The sequence below is a fragment of the Paramisgurnus dabryanus genome, chromosome 11 (assembly GCF_030506205.2).
Source record: "Paramisgurnus dabryanus chromosome 11, PD_genome_1.1, whole genome shotgun sequence".
In the NCBI taxonomy this organism is placed as follows: Eukaryota; Metazoa; Chordata; class Actinopteri; order Cypriniformes; family Cobitidae; genus Paramisgurnus; species Paramisgurnus dabryanus.
In genome coordinates this window covers 11,716,785-11,743,239 of record NC_133347.1, presented here as the reverse complement: position 1 = coordinate 11,743,239, position 26,455 = coordinate 11,716,785, and the positions used below count along the sequence as shown (strand labels likewise).

General features: G+C 37.5%; 1 protein-coding gene across 1 annotated transcript in view; it reads left to right on the top strand.

Annotated features, from left to right (window-relative positions):
• Positions 1-26,455, top strand: part of trabd2b (TraB domain containing 2B) — an 88,750-nt gene that overhangs the window by 14,601 nt on the left and 47,694 nt on the right. The window lies entirely within an intron of this gene.

Genomic DNA, 26,455 nt, shown 5'->3' with positions numbered 1-26,455 from the left:
TATTTTAATCTGTTGGTAAGGAGAAATTATCAGGTCAAAACGGGGTAGCAGCTCCTCCCACTCTGACACACAGTGTTGTTTATAGGGAGGACCGCACGTGCATGCGTCCACCAACCTCATGTAGTGAAACTGAGGCCAACAATAAAAAATAAAAAAAAATAAAATGTGAATAAAGAAAGAACTTTAACTATAGCATATGGATTTCCCCTGCTCATTTTAAACAATGTGTTTTTTTTTTTTTACTAAAAAAATGTAGTATATCGCATTGCATCTTAACATTTTACACTTGAATTACAAATATGCACCATTTTACAATACAAACTCATGTGAATACACATTAAATCTGTATTCAAATACTGCATCATACTCTGAATGAGCAAAATAATTACAAAACATACTTAAACTCAGTGTATGTAAACATTATATACAGAACTAGATAATGTGCTTAGTATATTTGCACAGTCATATGCAATCTACACAATGTGCATCACACTCAGCACAAATAGAATGGTTTACCAAATAAAACATTAAATAACAGTCTTACCTTTTTATAACACTTAACATAAAACACTCATTAACTATCATCCAACACACTTTACTTTATAAAACAAACAAAACAGATAGTATACCTGTTGGTAAGGAGAAATTATCAGGTCAAAACGGGGTAGCAGCTCCTCCCACTCTGACACACTATAGTATTAGCACACAATGCTAATTAGTTAGCGCCACAATTATACTGACTACTTACACAAAATCACATTAAACAGTACATCCTTGTTGCAGCTAATACTATTGAATGTTGACACAATTTTAATTACATTCATCCAATGACAAATATACACATTGAGGCAAAAAAACATCAACATACCAGTGTTGTTTATAGGGAGGACCGCACGTGCATGCGTCCACCAACCTCATGTAGTGAAACTGAGGCCAACGCAAAACGCACGATGAGAAACCCCGGATGTGCCCCGCTGATGACACTCCCTCCCCAAACAGGTACTCAAAGAAAAGTTCCTCTACATTTTAGATATTTAAACAAAAATGATTCAAACGAAATTTCGTGAAGTTCATTACTTCAGCATGAATACACACATATGGAAAGTATAACATTAATAAAAAAAAAATAATTTTAGAAAATAAAAACTTTAGTACAAAAATATATATAAATAAAAGGAAAACTCAAAACAAAAAACTCAAAACAAAAATCTAGTCAAAGTAATTTTTATACCAGTTACATTTGCACCTTCATGGGAAGTGATTTGAGTTCGGAAGGTGTTACAGAAAAACAGGTCCTCATCTGGGTGTTGATGCAGTTGCTTGGGGGATAATGGGGTGTGATGATTGGTGCACAGAGTGGTTTGCACGGCCTGGCGCAGATCCGTGTCTGGTTGTCGGATGAATCGGTTTGCTCCTTGATGCAGGAGTTGGGAGTTTCATAGGCCGCAGGGAACTCATGGTTTATCTCTAGCTCTGCAAAGGAGGATGAACGTAGACAGCTGGGCATTCAGGAAACAACACACTTGCTTGAAGCATGCAAAAAACACTGAAGAACAAAACAAGTAAATATTTTTCAGCACTCATGCCTAATGTAAGCATGTGCATATTTATTCATCTCGGGGTAGGTTTGTAGATAACATTTGAATACTGGGGGAGGTGACCAAAAAAACTTTATAGTGTATGTGACCATGTCTGTGAAATCCAGACTAAAGTCTCTTAATGTGATTATGATATTAGGAGCATTAAAGTTTGATTTTACTCATTGATGAACTTACTTAGTCCATATATTTTACAGAATGTTCTTTACATTATGTATGATGATTTTATATACAAAAGTAAATCACAAATAAATAATTTTAGATGGGTTTTTACAGAATGGGTCATATATCTGGAATTGAGTTGAGGTTAAAGGGACACTCCACTTTTTTTGAAAATATGCTAATTTTCCAGCTCCCCTAGAGTTAAACATTTGACTTTTACCATTTTGGAGTCCATTCAGCTGATCTCCGGGTCTGGCGCTAGCACTTTTAGCATAGCTTAGCATAATCCATTGAAACTGATTAAACCATTAGCATTGTGCTAAAAAATAACCAAAGATTTTCGATATTTTTCCTATTTAAAACTTGACTCTTCTGTAGTTACATCATATACTAAGACTGACGGAAAATTGAAAATAACCAAGGGGACTATTTTTGGGCAGCCATGGTACAGCAGCAAAGTCCTTGATTATTATGCCAGTTTGAGAGTATAGTTCCTAGCCATATCTGCCTAGAAAATCGCAACTTTTAATTTTCCTTCAGTCTTAGTACATGATGTAACTACAGAAGAGTCAAGTTTTAAATAGGAAAAATATCGAAATTCTTTGGTTATTTTTTAGCCAGATGCTAATGCAATGGATTGTGCTAAGCTATGCTAAAAGTGTTAGCGCCAGACCGGGAGATCAACTGAATGGATTCCAAAACAGTAAGAATTAAATGTTTAACTCTAGGGGAGCTGGAAATGTTTTCAAAAAAGTGGAGTGTCCCTTTAAAGGTCATGGCCGTGCTGCCAACTACACTGTAAAGGAAGATTTATTGGTTCAACTTAAAAAAGTAAGTTACCTGATTGCCTTAAAAATATTAGTTTACACAACAATTTTTACACAACATTTTTTAAGTTAACTTACTTTTTTAAGTTGAACCAATTTTTTTTTTACAGTGAGCCTCATAAAGACTAAGGTTTGTGATACTGAGCTGGCAAACAGGGAAAGTTACTTGGCTAATTTAGGCTGAAGAAATAAAGTAACTTTACATAACATTATACAGTTTTAGTACATATCCAGCCTGATCTCACGAGAATTCGTATATATTTTACAAGTTGGCTAATTCATACAAAGCTAATCATGCAAAACGTACGATTCTCATGAAAAAAAATAACAACGAAACCGAACCCCTTACCCCGCACCTAACCCCAACGTCACAGGGGTCAAGGCAAATCGTACAAAAATTTACGAATGTGGTCGTATGAATTAATACAAATTAGCCAACTCGTAAAATATGTACGAATTCTCGTGAGATAGCGTTGACATATCAGATTTAAGGTTTGCTACAGCCACAGCTGTTTTTAAGCTGTGAAAAAGTGCACAAACTTTCCCTCTATAGTTTTATTAGCTTTTTCATTTAACCATTTAGGTTCGCTCTTCTGATTTGTTTGTATCTCTGTCTTTGCTAGAATTTCAGTTTTATTGTTTGCAAGATTGTAAATTAGATATTTTTTTAGTCGAGTAAAATGAAACAAAATAACTCACACTGCCTTTGCAAATGCCAACAAACACCAAATTCCAATGGTAGTTCAGTTTCGCTGGGTCTGTTTAGTTACTCGGTTAATGTTTGTGGTGTCAGTGTAAAAATGTCAGTTATGTTTGCCAACATTGTAAATCCAACAACCAACTGTAGAAAGTGTTAAATAGTGTAGTATTGGCATCTGTTGGGAAACCTTTACCTACTGTAATATTCACTTTAGCTTAATAGATCTGCCAGCTTGTCACTGTAATGTGACCCAATCCGTGAAAACCATCTGTGTAAATTCATTTTTATTTATTAGTTCTCTATAAAATCATCCTACATAATGTAAATAACATTCTGTTTAAATATAACCTTTATATGAGACTTTAGCCTGGGTTACACAGACAGATTTACATATGTGACCCTGGACCACAAAACAGTCATCATAAGTCACATGGCTATATTTGTAGCAATAGGCAAAAATACATTTTATGGGTCAAAATTATAGATGTTTATAGGATATTAAGTGAAGATCATGTTCCATGAAGATATTTTGTACATTTCCTACTGTAAATATATATAACAATTATTTATCATTAGGCAAAAGACTTTGTTTGGATGACTTTAAAAAGTAAATTTCTCAATAATTAGATGCACTGTAATTCCAGATTTTTAAATGGTATCTCGGCCAAATATGGTCCTCTCCTTCCACACATCAATTGAAAGCCTGTTTATTCAGCTTTCAAATGATGTATACATTTCTTTTAAAGTGGCCATGGCATGAAAATCTGACTTTTTACATGTTAAATATAATTGGGTTCCCAGTGCTTCTATCAATCTAAATTTATTTTAAAATAAAAACCCAGTAACTTAGTTTTTGTAAACCATTCTCTGCAAGCACATGAAAATAGGTTATTGAAACTTGGCTCTCCTTATGATGTCATAAGGAGATTTTATTATAATAATACCACCCCTTAATCTGCACTATCCAACCACGGCACAGCCATTTAGTGCAGAGATAAAGAGACAATAATTCACAGCACAAATGAGTTTGAATTGCAACAAACCACCATCATTGCGATCAGTGTTTGAATTTCATCGGCTCATTTGCATTTTAAAGGACACACCTAAAACAGCACATTTTTGCTCACACCTAGAAAGTGTCAATTTTAACATGCTATAATAAATTATCTATATGGTATTTTGAGCTAAAACATCACATGTGTACTCTGGGGACCCCAAAGATTTATTATACATCTTAAAAAGTCATGTGACATGGCCCCTTTAAAAACTGACCTTTATGGTTTTGTGGTCCAGGGTCACATTAAATAAGACATGCGATTAAGAACGAAACTATACGTGTATGCAAAATGTTTTCTGCTAAATTTCACAACTGGCTTGTGATTAATGCAATTATTCATCGGTATTGTGCAATTAAAATTACTCAACACATACTCAAAACCGCATTGTGACCATCTGATAGACCTGAGGACATATCATATATTTAAATAATAGAATAATGGACAATCTGAGCATTTAAATATTTACATTCCAGTCCTCGTGTGTAAGAGCGGTATAGCAGTGTGATGGAAAAAACAGCCACCTTTTGCCCTTGCTGGATAACCTCCTAGGCCAAAATATACTCTATATGCCTCTCTCTCTCTCTCTCTCTCTCTCTCTCTCTCTCTCTCTCTCTCTCTCTCCTGAAAGGCTCTAGAATCATAATTTGAGTATATGAGCATTTACTGTAGCACGAAAACACACGCAGGACATTCAGTCTGGTAGAAGCAAAGATGTTATCGTCAAATTCTTTCCTTATTGTTTCAAGATGGGATCTGAGCTTTGCATTTTCACGTGGCTTATTGAAAAAAATCATGTCTGTAAATATGAACTAAAATCTCAGCCCTTTCTTTTTCTTAAAAGTATTTGACTCATGAATGACTATCCAGGCAGGGCTTCATATTTGCAGTTATCCATCATTCTCTGCTACGCCACTGTGAAGGATGTCCACTAGGGGACCTAGGCCTTCAATAACATCGCTAGCAAATGTGCATAAAAGTGCCAAATCAGGCAATCTGCGGGGCCCGTGAGCATACACACGGCAGTCGAAACGCTGCTCTAATTACTTAATTGGCCTTTCAAATGACTAAATTGCCCCCTGCTGTCCAGAACCACTTAGACAATTATGGATTGGCCTGAAAACGAGGCTTGCTCTGGAATTCAGTGGAGTGGAAAAGCCAAGCCACGGATATCGTGAATGTTTACTTTCATCCACTGGGAGGTAGTTAGTTACCTACATCAAAGTGCCATCTTACCCCAGAGCGTGGCACACGCAAAGAGTGGTCTGCAAGCCATGCGTCTGTGTTGTGGGTGCGCCCTTCCTCGCAGGAGTAATTATCCATGAGATGCCCACACAAACATCCTGTTCTGTGGCTTTTCTAAAAGATGAAAATAGGAGAAACAGATACAAGAGAGAGGAGTTTCATTTTTAAATCATTCTCTCATGCGGACAACACAATTAAATGGTCTGTTCTTTCTGTGTTTTTGAAGATTTGATTGTGTTTACAGTGCACAATATAACATCTGTTCATGTTACACGTGTAAAAAATGCGGTATTTTCCACACAATTTGAATTTACTTCTCTGTATAGCGCTGTTTTCAATGTCCTAAAAACGGCCTGATGTCTTCCTTATTCTATTAAGTCCCTCCTTCAGAAATACGTAACGAGTTCTGATTGTGTAGCTTGTTTAGTCTGTTGTGATTGGATAGCAGCTTAGCTTGCCGTTAGCTTAGCTGGTGACTGACGTATTCCTGTGGGCGGAGTTTAGTCAAAAAACTGTCCTATTGACATCATTAAAGCAGGAAGTAGAGAGCTGTAGTCCAAACCGGCCGTTTGCTGTAGGCTTTGAAAGGCAAATTCTGTTAAAGGAAATATATCGCCTGACAGTGACCTTTGAGCTTTATCATTTTACAGGTACTATTTATGCTATAATAGCAACATTACACACTAACTAGGGTTAAAAAATGGGATCAGAAAGAACGTGACCTTTAAGATAGTTCTCTTGATTCAATGTTGTTTTGTTACAAGGGGACATTTCACACTTTTTTAAATAAATCTTTCGTGTCCCCAGAGTACATATGTAAAGTTTTAGCTCAAAATACCATATAGATAATTTATCATAGTATTAAAATTAAAATTGCCACTTTGTAGGTGTGAGCAAAAATTTGTCATTTTAAGCTGATCTCTGCTCTAAATGGCAGTGCCGTGGTTGGATAGTGCAGATTAAGGGGCGGTATTATCCCCTTCTGACATCACAAGGTCAGAGCCAACTTTCAATTACCTATATTTTCACATGCTTGCAGAGAATGGTTTACCAAAACTGGTACTGGGTTAATCTTTTTCACATTTTCTAGGTTGATAGAAGCACTGGGGACCTGATTATAACACTTAAACATGGTAAAAGTCAGACTTTCATTATATGTCCCCTTTAAAGTAATGTTTATCATTTTAAAACCCTTAAAAAGGTTAATCGAACTAACCATTACCAGTCAGTTTAACATGATGCAGAAGTGTTTAAATGAGAATCCTGGGTAACACTTTTGATATTTCACTCAAGACATTTTACTTACTCTCCCTAAATTTACAACTACTTGTCAACTCGTCATTACAGTATTAGCAGACTGTCTGCTTAACATTGTAAATAATTTTGCAACTACATGTCAACTCATTCCACTAAACTCAACCCCTTTCCTAATCCTATAACAATTTGCTATACTCTGGGTCTTCATCAGGGGGTCCGGGGAACCTTGGGGGTCCGTGGTGGTATTACTGGAATTCCTCCAAATTTGCATTGTTTAACCCTTTTCATTTTTTTTCTTAATTTGGCCACAACTTTCTCTGTGTTTCAGCAAATAAAATGATTTTTGGTGACAAATCTTACATTTACACATATTTTAATAAAATGCTTTGAATTTTTTTGCATAAATCTGTTAATCAACCTCTGTACTGATCAAAACTACCAAATGTTTACAAAAATTCCATGATTTTAAAATCATGAAATTTTTGTAAACATTTGGTAGTTTTTATCAGTACTGAGGTTGATTAATTGATTAATGCAAAACAATTTGAAAAAAATATATACATCTGATACATTTTTACAGACGTTTAATTTAGTGCCCATTTTTGGCCACTAACAACAAGAAAGGGTAGTAAATTGAAACAATGCACAAGGGTTGATGCAAAATAATGTTTTGGGAAAATGAAATTAGGCATCAAACAAAAATGCATTGATAGGTTAATAATAAAAAATTAAAACTCAAAATCTGTGTTATAAATAATAATAAATACAGTTTTAATTTGCTACATGTACTGGTGGTCCCTGCACCTCTTCTCTATCCATTAAGGGGTCCTTGGCCTAAAAAGGTGGAAGACCTCTGCTTTAATGAGAGTGTCTAGTAGTCGCAAATGAATGAGAAATAGTTGACATGTAGATGAAAAGTTATTTATAGTTAGTAAAATGTCTAAAGCGTATTATCAAAATAAAGCATAACCGAAACTTGTTACAAATGCATTAAAGTAAAAATTAATTGTACAAACAAAAAAAGTCATTTTTGAGTGCATAGAAGAACCTATTTTAGTTCCACAAAGAACCATTCATTTAAAGGTTCCTAAAATAACCCTCCCTTATGATGCCAACTATTTATGGTTCCATAAAGAACCATTAACATCTCATTAACCCTTTTGTTCAGATTACAAAAAGCTATGAAAGAAAGATTCTTCTAAGAACCTTTAACTGAATGGTTCTTTGAGGAACCAAAAAATGTTTCTTTTAAATCACTGTGAAGAACCTATTAAGCACTTTTATTTTATAAGTGTATTTTGTATGACCTTTTATGCAACAGAACGGTTCGGTAGATGTTAAATGTTCTTTACGGAACCATAAAGCCAAAAAAGGTCTTCTGTGGCATATTTTTGCACCTCACTTTTTAAGACTGAGTCTTTGTGTGCATGTGTAAAATCAGCAATTCCCTTTAAAGGGGCTTTTTTAAAAGGGATTCGAAGATACAACTTTTCAGAGGGAGTATTAACTGTGCTGACAGTTTATCATTCCCAAATGTGCAGAATTCATTTGAGTTGGAATAGTACGACAGACCGAGCTTTAAACCCCATAAAATATATGTTAAATCTAAGAAAAATCTAGATAAACTGGCCATCCATATTCACAAACGTGTTCCTTCAAAACTTCCATACATTTATCTAAACATAATGTATGTGAAGTTGCTGATAATGGAATGATCTATGTTATACCGTATCAAGTGACTAGTCCCTGATGTTTCCTGTCTGTAGTTATTTATGAAACATCTCAATGACTTAATAAATGGTCCTATCTTGCGAAGCCTGTTGTAGTATTCCAACCCTAATGAATTTTGCACATTGGAGAATGATCGTGTTCAGGCTGCAGGGCTGTGAGCTCGCTCAAGAGACACAGCAGCTGGGAATGCAAAAGACTGACTGCTATTCCACACAGCTGTGATCCCTGCACCAGGATCCACCTTTCTTTCTCTTCATCTTCCTCACTGCATTCCTTTTTAAGAATGGAACAGTCATTTCATCTTCGCTTTCATGGCCTCGCGTCACGCGAGAGGTCGTCCACCGGCTGTCTTAGCTATCAGCGAGAATGGGTCCCATTTTACGACAAAATCATCTAAGCATTCATCTACACAGAGATACACACACAAATATAATATGGGTTTATTAGGGTTCGATCCGATTGAGCCACATCTTCTACAGATCATTTACTTTAAATTTTACAAATGATTTCCCCACCCTTGTTTTTCCAGTGCAACACTTATGAAGTTTTCATAAAAATGTTCAAGCATTATTTATACAACTAAATGCACGGTGATCACGGCTGTCAAATTTAGTTGCAATTCATTAAAAAAATTACACAGCCCGGCATTTGAACCCCACTTTTCTTTCATGCTAAATAAAAAACCATACCACTAAACTAACAAATCTTACACTTCTGTCACGGACTACGAAATTGTTAGTTTTCTTTTTCCTTTGGTCATGTCTTACCTTGCCCATATGCACTATAAGTGAGCCAAGACGCAATTGATTCCTCCTAAAAAAACAAATAGGCATTATGTCTCTCCAAACACAGACACAGATAAAGAGGGTTAGAAGACAGTTTGCTCATTCATTGGAAAGATTTCTGAGGCGATTGACCACAGACATGGCAAGCGTAAAGAAATATGAGACTTTCCTGCAATGCATTTGTTAATGGAAAAAGAACAGAGATAGCAATGAAACAGAAACATATTCATCATGTGTACAACAAAAGACACACACTTTAAGCTGTCAGTACCAAATACAGGACAATTTAAAACAACAAAAATTTGGCAATATCTCTCTGCACATGCTGTTCTGTGTCTGAACCCCAATAAAAGTAACCCTGCCTGTCAAATCCCAGCTAAAGTCATTGTTTATGATTTAATGTTTTACATAAAATTATCCAAAAACATCCTGTGTAAATGGGTCAGTGACATAAGAGGTTTGGCAAGATGAGAAATTCAAAAATCTTTATAAAAACTTGTTTAAGAAGCACGCATCAGGTTTATTTAAAAATGCACATAGTGTATTTATGCAAATTTTATGCAATAAAAAATTACATTTGCAGCATTTTTATAAAGGTTAAGACTGAATGGACCTGAAAATGTCAAATGGTGCAACTGCCAATTGCGGCAAAGAGTGAGAAATATTAAATATTTTATCAACCTTGATGGCATGTTAGCATAACCATAAAAAATTATAATTTTAAATTATAATTTTATTAGTTATTTCTACATTTTTTATGCATTTTTGTAAAATTTGTCCTGACATTTGTCCTGAAAATAGCTCTGTTTTCTAAATAATCTTTGACAAATGATGTAAAAATTTATTTAAAAAATCATATTACCCTAAATTAGATGATTATATTTTATAAAAAAAAAAATTATGAATATATTTATATTTTCATTAAGAAAATACTAGTTTCACCAATTGACACAGACCGGTTACACCACATTGACATTTTTGCAATTATCCCCCAAATATTCTTTCAAAATAAAATAAAACCAGATATTTTAGACTCCTCAAAAAAGAGAATGTATGTAATCTGCTAATTTATTTAGAAAATTTAAAATACATTTACAGTAATTGAACTATACGGACACAAAACAATTAACGTCACGTCATTGACCCAAATATAACCTCGACATCTGTAATATTGACTGAATAAGGTCATGTCAAAGATTGAAATCAATGTGAAATCAAACACTGAAATCAAACTGATGCCTCTAATCTCATTATCAGATTTTAAAACTTTAGCCTGGATTTTACAGACATATCATAAATGATTATAAATAACTCCTAGCTCAACATGTTTTAACAATTAACCAAACAGATTTTTATGGAATATTTGGTTTCACATTACGGACGTTAAAATGTTGCGAATGACATTTAACGTTGCCTCTAAATGGAGACCTACCATCTTGGGTTACAGTGGGTTCAGGGGTCTTTTTCTAAGGCTTCATGTTGTTGACCTGTGCTCTAATACGATCCTTACTCTCCCTAAACACTCTTTTGGGTCCTGACCGCTGGTATCCACACAAATCCCCCGAGACGAGTAAGGATGGAAATATGGTTACTACCATGACCTCTGACAGGCACATACAGGCATGCGCACACACACATGTAAGACAAGAAAATATAATCAACATAATATTCATCGTCCTGTGGACAATTTAGCAAGTTTCTCTCTGGCTGCTATTGTTTGAACAGATGCTACCAGTCACCGATTAAACCACAAATCCATTTATTTTACAAAGTATTTCATTTACAAAGTTTGCAGCCTCCAGGTTGTACTGATGGGAAAAACGCCCGTCGGATCGGTTGAAACGTAGCTCCTTTCACAAACTTTTTCTTGCGTGCACATAAATCCCCCCAAGCAATTTTTTCTCCATTTTGTTACTCCAACTTCTACGGCCAGTCTCGCTTCTTCATGAGCAGCCCCCAAACACCATGCAGCACCGGAGGAGTAGAGACAAGCTTGAGTTATATTAACAAGGTACTTGATATTGCTCATACTGTACATTTTCTCCATCCATTATTTTATGAGATCAGGCAAATTCAGGCTAATTTTTTTCAATAAAACAAGGGTGTAATACAGTCCACACATGTTCATGTGGTTTATTAATATATAATAAGTGGAAAAAAGTAAGTTTATGGCATTTGCCGTATTTATTTCTCAGTCCGATACTGTAGTTTCGAGACTGTCCTCCAAAAATAACGACCACATAGGTAGTTTGTGCAAGCACCTTATTATGACGTAAAGTGACGTATTAAGGGACTTGTGTCCTTTAGCGGCAATACCTTATAAAACCTTTTGTTACGTCTTAAGGTTTTTGCCTTATCATCCTATCCATACCGTGTCTAATTTCTCCCTAGGGTTTTTTGTCCTTCTAGGATTTTTTCCCATTGGGTTTTCTCCTAGGGGGTTTTTTAGTCCCAGGGAGAGTCAGCCAACTTTGGCTTAACTTAGCACTTTACTGTATACGTTACATTATTAATACGCTCGCTTACACTGTTTATCCTTAGCCGCTTTATTCTACTTCTTATACTATGTATTGATTTTCAGTGTTCTCCTCTACATCTACTCATGTAAAGCTGCTTTGCAACAATTAACAATTGTGAAAAGCGCTATATAAATAAAATTGAATTGAATTGACAATCAGATTAGACACATTTAATTTTATGAATTTGTAAATGTAGAAACGGTTTAATAAACATTTATAGATATTTTGGAGCACCCCGCACTTACCCTAAACCACTACTCAACCATATAAAACACAACACGCAAGTAAAAGTACACTCACTCACAATCATAGATGACGTATCATCAGTTTTTGAATCAGTCTACAACGGATCTGATATATTTACAGCGGATTGTCATCACTTTTGCATCTTTTCTTCATATGAATCGATCGTTTGACCTTGGTACACTTGGAATATTTTAAGTACATTTTAAAACATTTGTGACTGTTTTGTATGCTGCTGTGTTTATATTATATAATAAATAAATGGGTACGTTATTTGCCCTAAATGCCTGAATAGTGTAATGTGTAATAAAATACAATAAATCCTGGTGGCTTAAATTGAAAATATTATCCCAGTACATGTCATCACAGCAAAATTATACTCCAAATTTGGCCAAAATATCATTTTTATACCCTAATATATTAAGTTTCACATGTTGCCGATAGAGGCGCTAATTTAGTAAATGCATCTATTGGTCGTATTTGGTGAAATGGACAAACAACCAAAGCAATCGTATGGGTTGGAGAATGGGTTGTTTTATCATTTCCTACTCTCTCTTTCGCTTTTATTCTCTCACACAGCTGTTTTTGTCTTTAAGGTCAGAAGTGATAGCTCATCAGTTAATGCTTATAATGCTTTCTGCAAGCCTGTTACATTTATTACATTTATGCACTTGGCAGATGCCTTTCCATTATTTTATAAAGTATACACATTTTAACAGTGTATGTGTTCCCTGGGTTTAAACCAGTAACCTATTACACTACTAATGCAATAAAGGAACACATGATGACTTCTTAATTCACTTACTATGCTCAAAAATGTTTACATTTTAGTCTATCTTTGATTTGTTTGTTTTTATGTTTTTGGTTCATTTTTAATGTTTATTTAATTTGGATTCATCTCTTGTCCTGGTCACCAATGACAAGAACAACATGATCTCACAAAGTTCTGTGGTATAGTCACGGAATATTTTGCTCATTTATCCGTGTCATTGTCACGGATCTCCGCATTTTTCCGTGCCCATACCACGGAGTTTCTTTTTTGTCAGTTTCATGTATTGGATAATCAATTGTTTTTCCTATTTTTAAAGGAATATTCCATTTTCTTAAAAGAAAAATCCAGATAATTTACTCACCACCATGTCATCCAAAATGTTGATGTCTTTCTTTGTTCAGTCGAGAAGAAATTATGTTTTTTGAGGAAAACATTGCAGGATTTTTCTCATTTTAATGGACTTTAATAGAGCCCAACATTTAATACTTAACTCAACACTTAACAGTTTTTTTCAACGGAGTTTCAAAGGACTCTAAATGATCCCAAACGAGGCATAAGGGTCTTATCTAGCAAAACGATTGTCATTTTTGACAATAAAAATAACAAATATACACTTTTAAAGCACAACTTCTCGTTTAAATCCGGTCGTGATGCGCCAACGTGACCCCACGCAATACGTCATGACGTCAAGAGGTCACAGAGGACGAACGCGAAACTCCGCCCCAGTGTTTACAAGTGTTGAGAACGAGGACCGTTCCTACGTTGTTGTATGTCAACTGATACTAATTAATGTCTTTGTGTCAGTTTATTGTTTACAATGGTCCGCAAATGTGTGTTTTATATATGTAACACGTGACCTCCCTACGTCACTACGCATTTACGTTAGGTCGCGCTGGACCGGATTTAGATGAGAAGTTGTGCTTTAAAAGTGTATATTTGTTATTTTTCTTGTCAAAAATGACAATCGTTTTGCTAGATAAGACCCTTATGCCTCGTTTGGGATCGTTTATAGTCTTTTGAAACTCCGTTGAAAAAAACTGTTATGTGTTGAGTTAAGTGTTATTGTTGGTGTCTATTAAAGTCCATTAAAATGAGAAAAATCCTGCAATGTTTTCCTCAAAAAACATAATTTCTTCTCGACTGAACAAAGAAAGACATCAACATTTTGGATGACATGGTGGTGAGTAAATTATCTGGATTTTTCTTTTAAGAAAATGGAATATTTCTTTAAAGCATTTTCGCGTGGGTTGGGGGTAAGATTTGGAGTTTGGGTTATGATGTCACTTTAACTATTGGTTTATATAATTTTTTTCCGGATTTTTATAAAATTGTCGCCTGACCTAACCCCACTCGAAAATGGTAAGAAAATAGGAAACAATTGAGTAACCAATACGTGAAACTGACACGGAAAAGAAAGTCTATGGTACGGGCACGGACAAATGCGGAGATCGAAATTCGTGGGATCAGGTTGCCAAGAAAGTGTGTGAAAAATCTGTTTCTTAATCTTAATTTTTTATTTCAGCAATTGCCAGCACAGAAATAACACATTTTAATTTCTTCTAATCCTTTTCGTTTAGGAAACCACTCTGATTTATCTTGTTGAGTTTGTTGAAAATGGGTTTGATTTCAGCGCTTCTGGATAGCTTTTTGTTGTATCGTTCAGGTCAGTTGTTGAGATAATGGGGTTTTGTTTGTTTCTCCGTGTCTGCTGGTTGAACTTTCCATGTTCTGGCCTTAAAAGGGCAAACAGGATGTTCTCACTTTCGCATGTACAAAATAGACTGAATTAAAGATGAGATCTTTCGCTTTCCTCCTGTTCGTTGCCAAGACGAGAGGAGATGTTTGGCGCATTGTTACTCTCATTCTCTGTTCTGTTTTTCCCTCGCCTCAGATCTCGCTTGATTTCACCTGCCATTTAATTCTCCGGTTCCTGTTCCTCTTTATTCTCTGCACCCACTGGAACAGTTTATATGTAATATCAAACATATGGCAGTGTTTATAGAAGGCAATGGGTTGAGAAATCAAATTTGCTTAAAGAGTCCAGTGCTAGTTCAGAGTTCCTCGGGAGCTGGTTACCACGGGAGACGATGATGGGCAGCTGAAATTACAGCCTTTTGACAGAAAGAGAGGAAAAGAAAAAAAGAGAAATCTTAAGTTTTGGGTTCAGAGGAGATACAAAGTGAGAAAGACCACACGTCTGTAGCAAAGCTCTTCTGGGCCTGATGAGTTTGGTAACTTCAGACTGTGGTGAGACCAGAGCAAACAGATTAGTGGGCAGCTGTGGGGGAAACCTGGAAAACTTGAGTGGCCATGATAAATATGTTTGTACTATAGAAGCCACAGAGGTAAGAGAAAGAAAGTGGGTTAAAGTGTGTTCAACAGATATGTAATACATGGCAAACATGTTGGAAAACTGAGGTGTGTATTTGCAAAACCTTTTGACAGAGAACAGTCCAAAGTTCAATGTTTGAACTTTGGCACCCCTTTCTTAAAGGGACATTCGACTTTTTTTGAAAATATGCTCATTTTCCAGCTCCCCTAGAGTTAAATATTTGATTCTTACCGTTTTGGAATCCATTCAGCTGATCTCTGGGTCTAGCACTTTTAGCATAGCTTAGCACAATCCATTGAATCTGATTAGACCATTAGCATCGCGAAAAAAAAATAACCAAAGAGTTTTGATATCTTTCCTATTTAAAGGACAAGTTCGGTATTTTAGACTTAAAGCCCTGTTTTCAGATTGTTTATGGTGAAATAGAATGGTTTTGACTGAAATTTCGACATTTGCGGCTGCCCTGAGAATTTTCGCGTGTTTGTGTTTCAGCTCAGACCTCTACAATGGGTTTAATGGTGCACTGGAACAATCCTTCCTAAAATGCATTAAACTTTCGTTTACAAAGACGTGAAACTCACCGAGTGGTCAGGGGTGTTCACTGGTATGCTCACACAAAAATCGCTCCAAAAGACGCATTCCAACAGGTTTTATCGCAGTTTTTACCAACTCCATTGACTTGTATTAGATGTCCTGTGAGGTACGGTATTACTCCGCGCCGGGAACTTTGTTTCTATTCTTGCAATTGGCAAAGGCGGATTAGCGCCACCACCTGGGCTGGAGTGTCTATTATTCAAGCTCTAAGCGGAAGAATGTACGGGTGTGAGGCGTTTGGAAAAATAGGTCCACAAGTTAACAACGAATGCTAAAACAGCTGTTGGAAAGCATCTTTTGCAGCGATTTTTGTGTGAGCATATCAGTGAACACCCCTGACCACTCGGTGAGTTTCACGTCTTTGTAAACGAAAGTTTAATGCATTTTAGGAAGGATTGTTCCAGTGCACCATTATTGTAGAGGTCTGAGCTGAAACACAAACACGCAAAAATTCTCAGGGCAGCCGCAAATGTCGAAATTTCAGTCAAAACCATTCTATTTCACCATCTGAAAACAGGGCTTTAAGTATAAAATACCGAACTTGTCCTTTAAAACTTGACTTTTCTCTAGTTACATCATGTACTAAGACCGACAGAAAATTAAAAGTTGTGATTTTCTAGGAAGATTTTTTTAGCGCGATGCTAATGGTCTAATCAGATTCAATGGACTGTGCTAAGCTATGCTAAAAGTGCTAGCGCCAGACCGGAGATCAGCTGAATGGATTTCAAAACGGTAAGAATCAAATGTTTAACTCTATGGGAGCTGGAAAATGAGCATATTTTCAAAAAAAGTGGAATGTCCCTTTTAAACACACACACACACACACACACACACATATTAAACTTTCAGTGCATCATTCTCATAACATACTCCTTCAAATCCTCTGAGAAAAATCCTCAACACACCTTGACTTTATAAATAAAATGTAATTGCTAATAATTGCTAAATGGACATCCTGAAGGTAGGTCAGTGCATAATGGAAATGAAGAAAAACAGAAAGATGGAGCGCAGGGACATGATAGAGTAACATCTCACATTCCTCCTGCCGTGAGCTGGACACAGAGAAAGCGAGAGAGGTGGGGGACACGTAGGCCTATTCAGATAGCATAGTTTGGCTTGGCAGCTAAAAGCCTGTGTGTAAGCAGTCTGGGTAATTGGTTTCTGATGCCCTTGTCAGACCACCTGCCCGCGGGATAGAGAAAGAAAATGAGACTTGCATTACAGCATCTTAATCCCGCCAATCAAACCTCTGACCCCTCCCCTACAGTTTCCCCTCATACACTAGTTTCACCCTATGGGTATCTCATGACGAGAATAGGTCTATTAAAATTCGATCTTTCCCAAGCAGGTTGCCAGCACATGTCTGAGATGCACAAGGCAACTTTAGAGAATGTTTAATGTGAAAAATATGGCACTTGCCCATGCCAGAGAATATTTTTCCGTGTTATTCGATTGACAAATCCTTTCTACTTCAAATCTATACATCACGTTTGGGTTAAGCGTGTTCTTCACATTATCCGCTCGGTGTAAATGGCTGTTCAAAGCCGGAGAGACTGAACGCCGCTTGCCAAAAGCTTAAGAGATGGCGAATGAGACATGAGTGAACATTTACTGTAAGTGTGCGTATAACAGGCACCCTCCAGACGTTTAAGCTCAGCTTTTATGCCGGCCAACTCAAGCACATGGTGTTGGTGTGAATGGTTTTTTAATGCCTGCTAACAGGAGTGGTATTTAGCACGGCGGAGAACTGGAAGAGAGAGCATCGATGGAGCCGCTACGGTATTTCCACCCATCTCTGTCTGAGCTAAACACATCAGCTTTTCCTGTTGCACTACATGCATACTGGATTTGGTTAGATCCACGCATAAAGCCCAAAAAAAGACCTTGAGAGAAGTTCAATTAATAATCTGCTATTGCTGGAAAAATTCCTGGCTATGTTGAGGAATTAGCTAAATGTTTGAAAACATGGGTGTGGAGGTAAAACGTTGTTGTGATTTCAGCAAGTCTGTGTTATTATAGCGCCCCGATTGGCTCGACAGCTGAAGCAATTACAGATTTTCGTGCTTTTGGGTCCAAGGTTTACATATTTTAGAGCATTTGACTTGAGCCCTGAGATGACCTCAACAGCTCAGCACACACAAACATCTCAGTGTGTTTGTGTATATGTGTGCTTTAGTCTCTCTCTGTGTGTCAGCGGCTCTGTACACATCCAAAACCAGTAGCTACAGTTGTAAATTCCTAAAAAATACAAAGAAAGCCCAAGATATAAGATTTTAAAAAAGCTCAAAATATGTAACCCCAGCTGTCACCGGGGTTGTACCCTTAGATAAAGTACAGTATGCCCTTGCACCTAAATAGATATTATTAGGCCCTTTTTATACAGATATTATGGAAAAATACAGAAAATCAACCAGGATTTGTCCGGGGATCGTTTGATTTTGGTTAATTCAGACTGCCAATGATTTTCCAGAATCTGCACTGCAAAATTTTTTTGTCTTACTTAGTTTTTTTGTCTTGTTTTATAATATAAATATCGTAAAATACTTAAGTTGAGATACATTTACGTGCAAATGGCTTAAGATAATATTTCTTGTTTTGTTTTTTTTATAAATGATGACAATTTTTTACTTAAAATATCTGCCAGTGTAGTAAGAAACATAAACTTAATTCCAGTTTCAACTTAATTCAATAAACTTAATTTTATTAAATTTTTCTTACTGCAATGGCAGATATTTTGACTTGTTTTAAGTAAAAAAAAAAACTCTTCATTTTCAAAATTTATTTCAATTAACAAGACTTAATATTTTAAGCCATTTGCTTACCTAGTAAATGTATCTTAATTTAAGAATTTTTAGATATTTATATTAGAAAACAAGACAAAAATACTAAGTAAGACATTCATTTTTTGCAGTGATGTGAGTTAACTTCTTGTTGCAATGATACACACATCCTCATTTCGGCACGCTCCTTACGACATTGTTTCCGCCTTTTGTTCACACAGGACGCATTTTGTAAATGTTATGGCAATGTTACTACAGTAGGTCCCTTTGCGAGAACGATCACAGAACATTTTCGGAATGTGTTTGTGTTCTCACAGAGGGCTATCTGACAATCTTACGGAAATTTTCTACGCAAATGGCAGATATATTGCCGATAGCCTGCTTTTTTATGACGATAGTTGGTGATAGTTATTTGATTATCATCATAGTTTAACATTAACATGCGCACTGTGTGCTTTTCCTCGCGTGAGAGGGTTTGTGGGCTTCACTTTGCACGAGAGAGCTTGTAACGTGCGCAGATTTATTTTCTCAGGCACCTGGACTTGTAATGCGCGGAATTAACTACTTCTCGCACGTTAACTTGAAAAGCGCGTAATTCGGACTTTTCCTCTATGAGCTTGTAATACTCAAGGCTGTGCCATTTCCTTGCCCTAGAGAGGTTTTTAGGCGTGCAAGGGTTTAAAACCAGCGAGTGTGTTGTTCCTGCTCCCTGGCATGCAGGACATTTCATGCAGGATTAATGGCATCATATTTAAAATGGGTGCGGTCGAGACAGTGTTGCCCTTAAAGTAAATCAGTTTCTTTTTTGCCCAACAATCAAGTGGCTTGTCATAAATGAGTATAAAATGAACAAATAAAAAAAATAAGTAAACTATTGCACCGCCCCCCCCATACTATTGTGTATCGGCGATCTTAAAAGCTACCTAATAGGACGATCTCAAAAAGGGGCATATGTCGCCCAAAACTAGTGTGAATGGGGTTTTAATAACTCAGAGGTGCATACTGATACCAAAGAGTGCTTATTAGTACCCCAAAGATACAGTCTTGTTCAAAATAATAGCAGTACAATGTGACTAACCAGAATAATCAAGGTTTTTAGTATATTTTTTTATTGCTACGTGGCAAACAAGTTACCAGTAGGTTCAGTAGATTCTCAGAAAACAAATGAGACCCAGCATTCATGATATGCACGCTCTTAAGGCTGTGCAATTGGGCAATTAGTTGAATTAGTTGAAAGGGGTGTGTTAAAAAAAATAGCAGTGTGGCATTCAATCACTGAGGTCATCAATTTTGTGAAGAAACAGGTGTGAATCAGGTGGCCCCTATTTAAGGATGAAGCCAACACTTGTTGAACATGCATTTGAAAGCTGAGGAAAATGGGTCGTTCAAGACATTGTTCAGAAGAACAGCGTACTTTGATTAAAAAGTTGATTGGAGAGGGGAAAACCTATAAAGAGGTGCAAAAAATGATAGGCTGTTCAGCTAAAATGATCTCCAATGCCTTAAAATGGAGAGCAAAACCAGAGAGACGTGGAAGAAAACGGAAGACAACCATCAAAATGGATAGAAGAATAACCAGAATGGCAAAGGCTCAGCCAATGATCACCTCCAGGATGATCAAAGACAGTCTGGAGTTACCTGTAAGTACTGTGACAGTTAGAAGACGTCTGTGTGAAGCTAATCTATTTTCAAGAATCCCCCGCAAAGTCCCTCTGTTAAAAAAAAGGCATGTGCAGAAGAGGATACAATTTGCCAAAGAACACATCAACTGGCCTAAAGAGAAATGGAGGAACATTTTGTGGACTGATGAGAGTAAAAATGTTCTTTTTGGGTCCAAGGGCCACAGGCAGTTTGTGAGACGACCCCCAAACTCTGAATTCAAACCACAGTACACAGTGAAGCATGGAGGTGCAAGCATCATGATATGGGCATGTTTCTCCTACTATGGTGTTGGGCCTATTTATCGCATACCAGGGATCATGGATCAGTTTGCATATGTTAAAATACTTGAAGAGGTCATGTTGCCCTATGCTGAAGAGGACATGCCCTTGAAATGGTTGTTTCAACAAGACAATGACCCAAAACACACTAGTAAACAGTTTCCAAACCAACAAAATTAATGTTATGGAGTGGCCAGCCCAATCTCCAGACCTTAATCCAATTGAGAACTTGTGGGGTGATATCAAAAATGCTGTTTCTGAAGCAAAACCAAGAAATGTGAATGAATTGTGGAATGTTGTTAAAGAATCATGGAGTGGAATAACAGCTGAGAGGTGCCACAAGTTGGTTGACTCCATGTCACACAGATGTCAAGCAGTTTTAAAAAACTGTGGTCATACAACTAAATATTAGTTTAGTGATTCGCAGGATTGCTAAATCCCAGAAAAATTTTTTTTGTACAAAATAGTTTTGAGTTTGTACAGTCAAAGGTAGACACTGCTATTTTTTTTAACACACCCCTTTCAACTAATTGCCCAATTGCACAGCCTTAAGAGCGTGCATATCATGAATGCTGGGTCTCGTTTGTTTTCTGAGAATCTACTGAACCTACAGTACTGGTAACTTGTTTGCCACGTAGCAATAAAAAATATACTAAAAACCTTGATTATTCTGGTTAGTCACATTGTACTGCTATTATTTTAAACAAGACTGTACATACGAGATACTGGTACCTAATACATAGGTTATATGTACCTATTGGTACATGTTAGGACCAGTGGCGGCTGGTGACTGCTCTTCCGAGGGGCGCAAATTCAAAATATGTGTTCGGAGTGTCATGTGTGTTGCTTGTGTTATCAAAATATGTGTTTGTTGCATCATGTGAACCATGTGCATCACGTGTTTTGTCAAAATAAGTGCCTGCTGCACACGCGTCAAAACCGTTTATGATAAAAGAGACGCTCACATTCACAAAATACACGCAAGACACTCCCTTAACAGTAAACTGTGATTACACATGAGATTATGCGAGTGTCTGGCAAACGCGAGTATCTCTTTTATCATAAACCCTTTAGACGTGTCTGCAGCAGGCACTTATTTTGACAAGACACGTGATGCACATAGGTTCGCTGGACACGCCGGGCTACATACATGTTGTGGCGAACTTCGCATTGAGCACCCTCAAAAAAGAAGTCACCGGCCGCCACTGGTTAGGACGTTTTTAAAGGTTACTTTTCTTAGTGACATCTGGGGTATATATTAAAAAAAAAATCTAATAGTGTGGAAAATATAAAGATTTTTTTTTAATTGTTTAATATTTAATTGTAATGGTTACAAAGCAGGCTCCTTTTGGATGAATCAGCTTACATTATAATATAAAAGTGTTTTGTAGCTCAAGTGGTAGACCATTGCGTCAACAGCGCAACTGTTACAGGTTCGATTCTCAGGGAAGACACATAATGATGATAAGTCATTTTGCCCAAAATGGATAAATGTAAGCCAATATGTGTACGTGTACATCTGCGACTGTATCAAGTGAATTATTTAATAATAAGCTAACTCCCCCCCCACACACTTAAATAAAGATCTATCTTCCAGCGACTTCTGTGCACGTGTATCTTCCCATAATGGATTAACCGGCCAATAGCGAATCCCCACCCGCTTTATGTTCTTCAGGAGCCGTGACCCCGCTGCGTGGCAGTTCAATGTGACAGCACACCGTAGATTGCGAGAAAAGCACACAGGAGCTTGTTAACTTTACTACATCTGACCAGGCCACACGACCCCCGTTGATCGCTTTGTTTGGAGTGCCAAACGTTGTCGAGGGAAACAAGTCCCATCACACTGTAAGAGAATAGCAACGTCTCCCCCAACCTTAGTGCTGTCCGCGGTAAAACAGCCATCCATCAACCTGTAGAATAGAGGCCTATAGGGGCCCCTCTCAAACCTGCCAAGGGCCGGGGCCGAACTCAGGAGGAAACATACCTCTCCAAACAAACCTTTCAAGAGGCACCCTGCATCACAGGAGAGAGACAAAGAGGGATGAAAGAGATGTGAGGAGTCATTTGAAACACATTAGCCATGGAGGAAAAGTAGGAGGTAATGGTTTTTCTGTGAAGATAGAAAAAGAGAGACAGACAGAAAGAGAGAGAATCTTTAGTGTACTAATCTGCATCTGGGGACCTGTAGTATAAACTGACTCCTCGTTTTGTTTACTTTGGTCATAAAACTTGAATTCTTGCTGTTGTGTGTACTGTAGATCTCATGGTCATACGGTATTCCCATAGGATTGGGTTAGCAAAGCAAAGGTCATGGGTTCGAGCCCAGGGAAGACGGACTGATAAAATGTATAGCTTGAATGGACTGTAAATTCCTTTGGATAAAAGCATGTGTAAATGTGATCATGCTGTCATTTTTTTCTGTGTTGTGGGTCTGTCATTACTGGTTTAGTTTAGTCTCATCTCCGTATGGGAGAGAAGTTCAGGCTCACCGTTTTTCTGAAAGTAAATCCAAACCGCCTGCTAACCAGGATGCCAAGCCTAACAGGCACTGACAGTCTTACAGGACGTCTGTATATATATGTGTGTGTTTTGCAATGGCAGGCTGCCCCGTCAAATCTCCATTTGCGTTTTTCCACGGAGGCAAGCGGCCCACACGTTTACACTGACAAACCTCTGTTTGGGCCGGTTATCCGTGTGTATCAATTGGCTTGCGGTATTGTGAGCGCTATTACAGTATATCGTGGGAATAGATAACCTTCGACTCAACATGGGAAAACGCTTTGGAGCGCAGATCTGACACACTAGACGTGCTTTAATTCCAAACTCCCGGATTCGCTTTCACTCGTGGATCAGAAGCAGATGAGAGTGGGTGAAAAATGGCGAGAGAAAGGAAGAGAGAGAGACAAAGATGGGGAAAGATAAAGGTTGAGAGGGTCACAGCAGGGTTTGGGAAACAGTCAGTCACCCCCATATGACTGGAATCCACAACATCCCTCAACGATAACCATGTGTCCCGGTCACAACTAGTCGATTGAACTAAATTAGTTTAAACGGACAGACAGGAGAAGGAAAAGTTATTTCCTCTGAGAAGAGTTCGGTTCAAGGCTGCCTTGCCTCACCGCCAGCACTGGACTGCCCACAAACCAAAGTTTATTATGTGTGTGTTGTGGTCTGGCTAATTTTCACCTTTAACATCTCCTGCAGGCATCGGCAGCGGGTTTGGATCTGATGTCTGGAGCTCATCTTAGCTTCTCAAGGATTCTGGTAGCAGCCGTTTATGGGGCACACAATTCACTGCCTGTACTCTGTGTAAAAAGTCCTTGAAAACTACGCTTTCCAGACTGTGTTGGTGGTCAATGAGTTCATATTATTGCAGGGATGGTTCTTTTTTGCCATCTTTATTATGTTTAAAAGAATCGAAACACACACACAAAAAAGAAAGAAGACAAACCACAAGTCAACCGAAGCATCTGTGACTAAATGGAACAAGAGCAACGGCTGTATTCAAGCATGATGGCTGCTATCGTTCTTTCCCAAACACATAAACAAAAACATGTTCCTCTTAACAAAAGCGGTTCGGGCACAGACAGTTTTATTGAGAAATGTATGACAGGTATTTTGATGTGGAAGGTTGAAAATAACATATCCAGGAACCAGACCTTACATAGAAACCAAACCAAAGACACATCCAGAAACTGTCTGAGTTTCTCAAACGTTTTTTAAGAGACAAGTCCAGTGTCCATTTCAATTTTAATACTAATTTCGAAAACCAAAAGTGATTTGGGCTTGAGGTTTGGGCAAAACTTAGCTCTGTCTGAGATGTAGACATGGAGACAAAGGCGCACATGCCCTTATTACACAAAAGATGAACAAAAGACATGGCCTCTGTCAAAGTAGTTTAGATTCACTGTGTTTAAGTATAAGAGTAAGATATACTGAGATGTTAAACGAACAGGGGCATAGACAACCCAGACAGCAGAGTCCCAAAGGGAGATCTGAATAAGAGATAGTGGTGGGGTCATATGATGGTCAATATGAAGCAAAGTGTTTGAGCGAGAGAGAGAGAGCGAGAGAGAGAGAGCGAGAGAGAGAGAGAGAGAGAGAGAGAGAGAGAGAGAGAGAGAGAGAGAGAGAGAGAGAGAGAGAGAGGGAGAGAGACTAAACTAAATCAAAACGGATTTGATTTTGCTCAAGGTTTTATCTGCACACCAGCATCCTTTGAATTGGTGACAGAGATCGACCGATATATGTTTCCCGATATTTAAGCATTTTCCCTTATTCGGACTGATCAAATTGATAAACGCCGTTTTGAGAATTGCTCGCTGGACACCATTTCGCCGAGTGACGCGACTTCATTAAAATGACTTTGAGGATACTTTGCTTTAATTAATCAACTTATTTAAAGGCACACCGCAGAACTTTTTGGCCATAGGGGGCACTAGACATGTATTTTTCATGCCTAGCGCCCCTAGAGGCCACAAGCGCCGCGGCACTGTCGCAAAGGAAAAGAACTGGCCAACCTTAAAACTAAACTAAAAACTTAACCTTTAAAACGCTAAACGATCAACATTTTGAGGCATCAGGGAGAAACGCAGTCATGTTACAACTTTCTGATGAGGAACTCGTGGCAGAAGCCATTTCTCACTCTGAAGGTTGCAGCCTCCGGATGTCGTATTTCTAAGCTGCATACGTCATCAAGACTGTCTTATTTCAGAATATTAAGAATTATAAAGTTGACTGTTATACTTAGTTAATCGTAAATTGTTGCAGTATGCTTATGACTTACGAATGTAATGCTCAGTTTACCTTAATAAACCAGGCTTGATGACGTATGCAGCCTGCATATTTGACCTCCGGAGGCTGCAGCCTTCCAATTGAGAAACGACCAGAAGTATTTCCTTGCCTTTTTCGAAACAAATATTGTTGCATCGTCCCTCTCTCCCTCGCCACCAGGATTTTCCGCAATGGCGCTCGTTTTTCCTCTCTTTTAATTGAGAAACGCTCGGATCTGATTGGTGAATGAATAGGGATTGGTGAATGAATAGGGTTTGGTTTTACACTGTGTGTGAGTTTGAGCAAGTTTGACTGCTATAGCATCCTGGATTGTAATGTAAATACATAGACAGTAAAAGAAAGGTAAATACGTGAACAAGTGAATGCAGTATCTGAATACAGGGAACTATATGCAAGATAATCGCCGTCATTTATAAAGAAGATCATATTTATGTATGAATCAAGATCGTGAGTTTATATAAAAAATTGCCTTAAAGGGGAATCGAACCCGGGTCGCCCGTGTCATAGGTCCATGACACTAACACGGTGCCACAGAGTCACATAATAGAACTTGCTCTCTACACTCCTTAAGTAGCCTCCAGCAAAATTCACGTAAAACAAATTGTGTTGAGGAAGTGGAGGAAGTGACGTATGCCGTAAAGCGGTCGAATTTTGTAGTTTTTTTGTGCTTTGGTTACTACCCGAAACCCTAAGTTTTAAAGTGTGAGTAAAAGCGATACAGACCCCGTCAGGCTATGGTAGACATGTCATTCAACCTATTTAAAGTCGATGTACTATCACAAGGGTCTTGAAAATTTATTATGAAGGTTGAAAAACTACATGGTGCTGCTTTAACATAACAGACATTAATGCACAGATGAGATGTTATAAATGCTTGATATGCAACGTAAGCAGCTTGGCTAAGAAATAAGAGACGAACTCACAGAGTCACATAAACTGACCCATCAAATCCTGTCCCAATAATAATGTTGCTTTACATAAATAAAACATGAATGAATGCATGATGGAATTAAAAACGCCGTACCGTATATTTAGGTCTATAAGCCACATTTTTTTTTCATAACTTGGCTGGTGCTGCGTCTTATAGTCAGGTGCGCCTTTTAAGTCAGTATGAATTAATT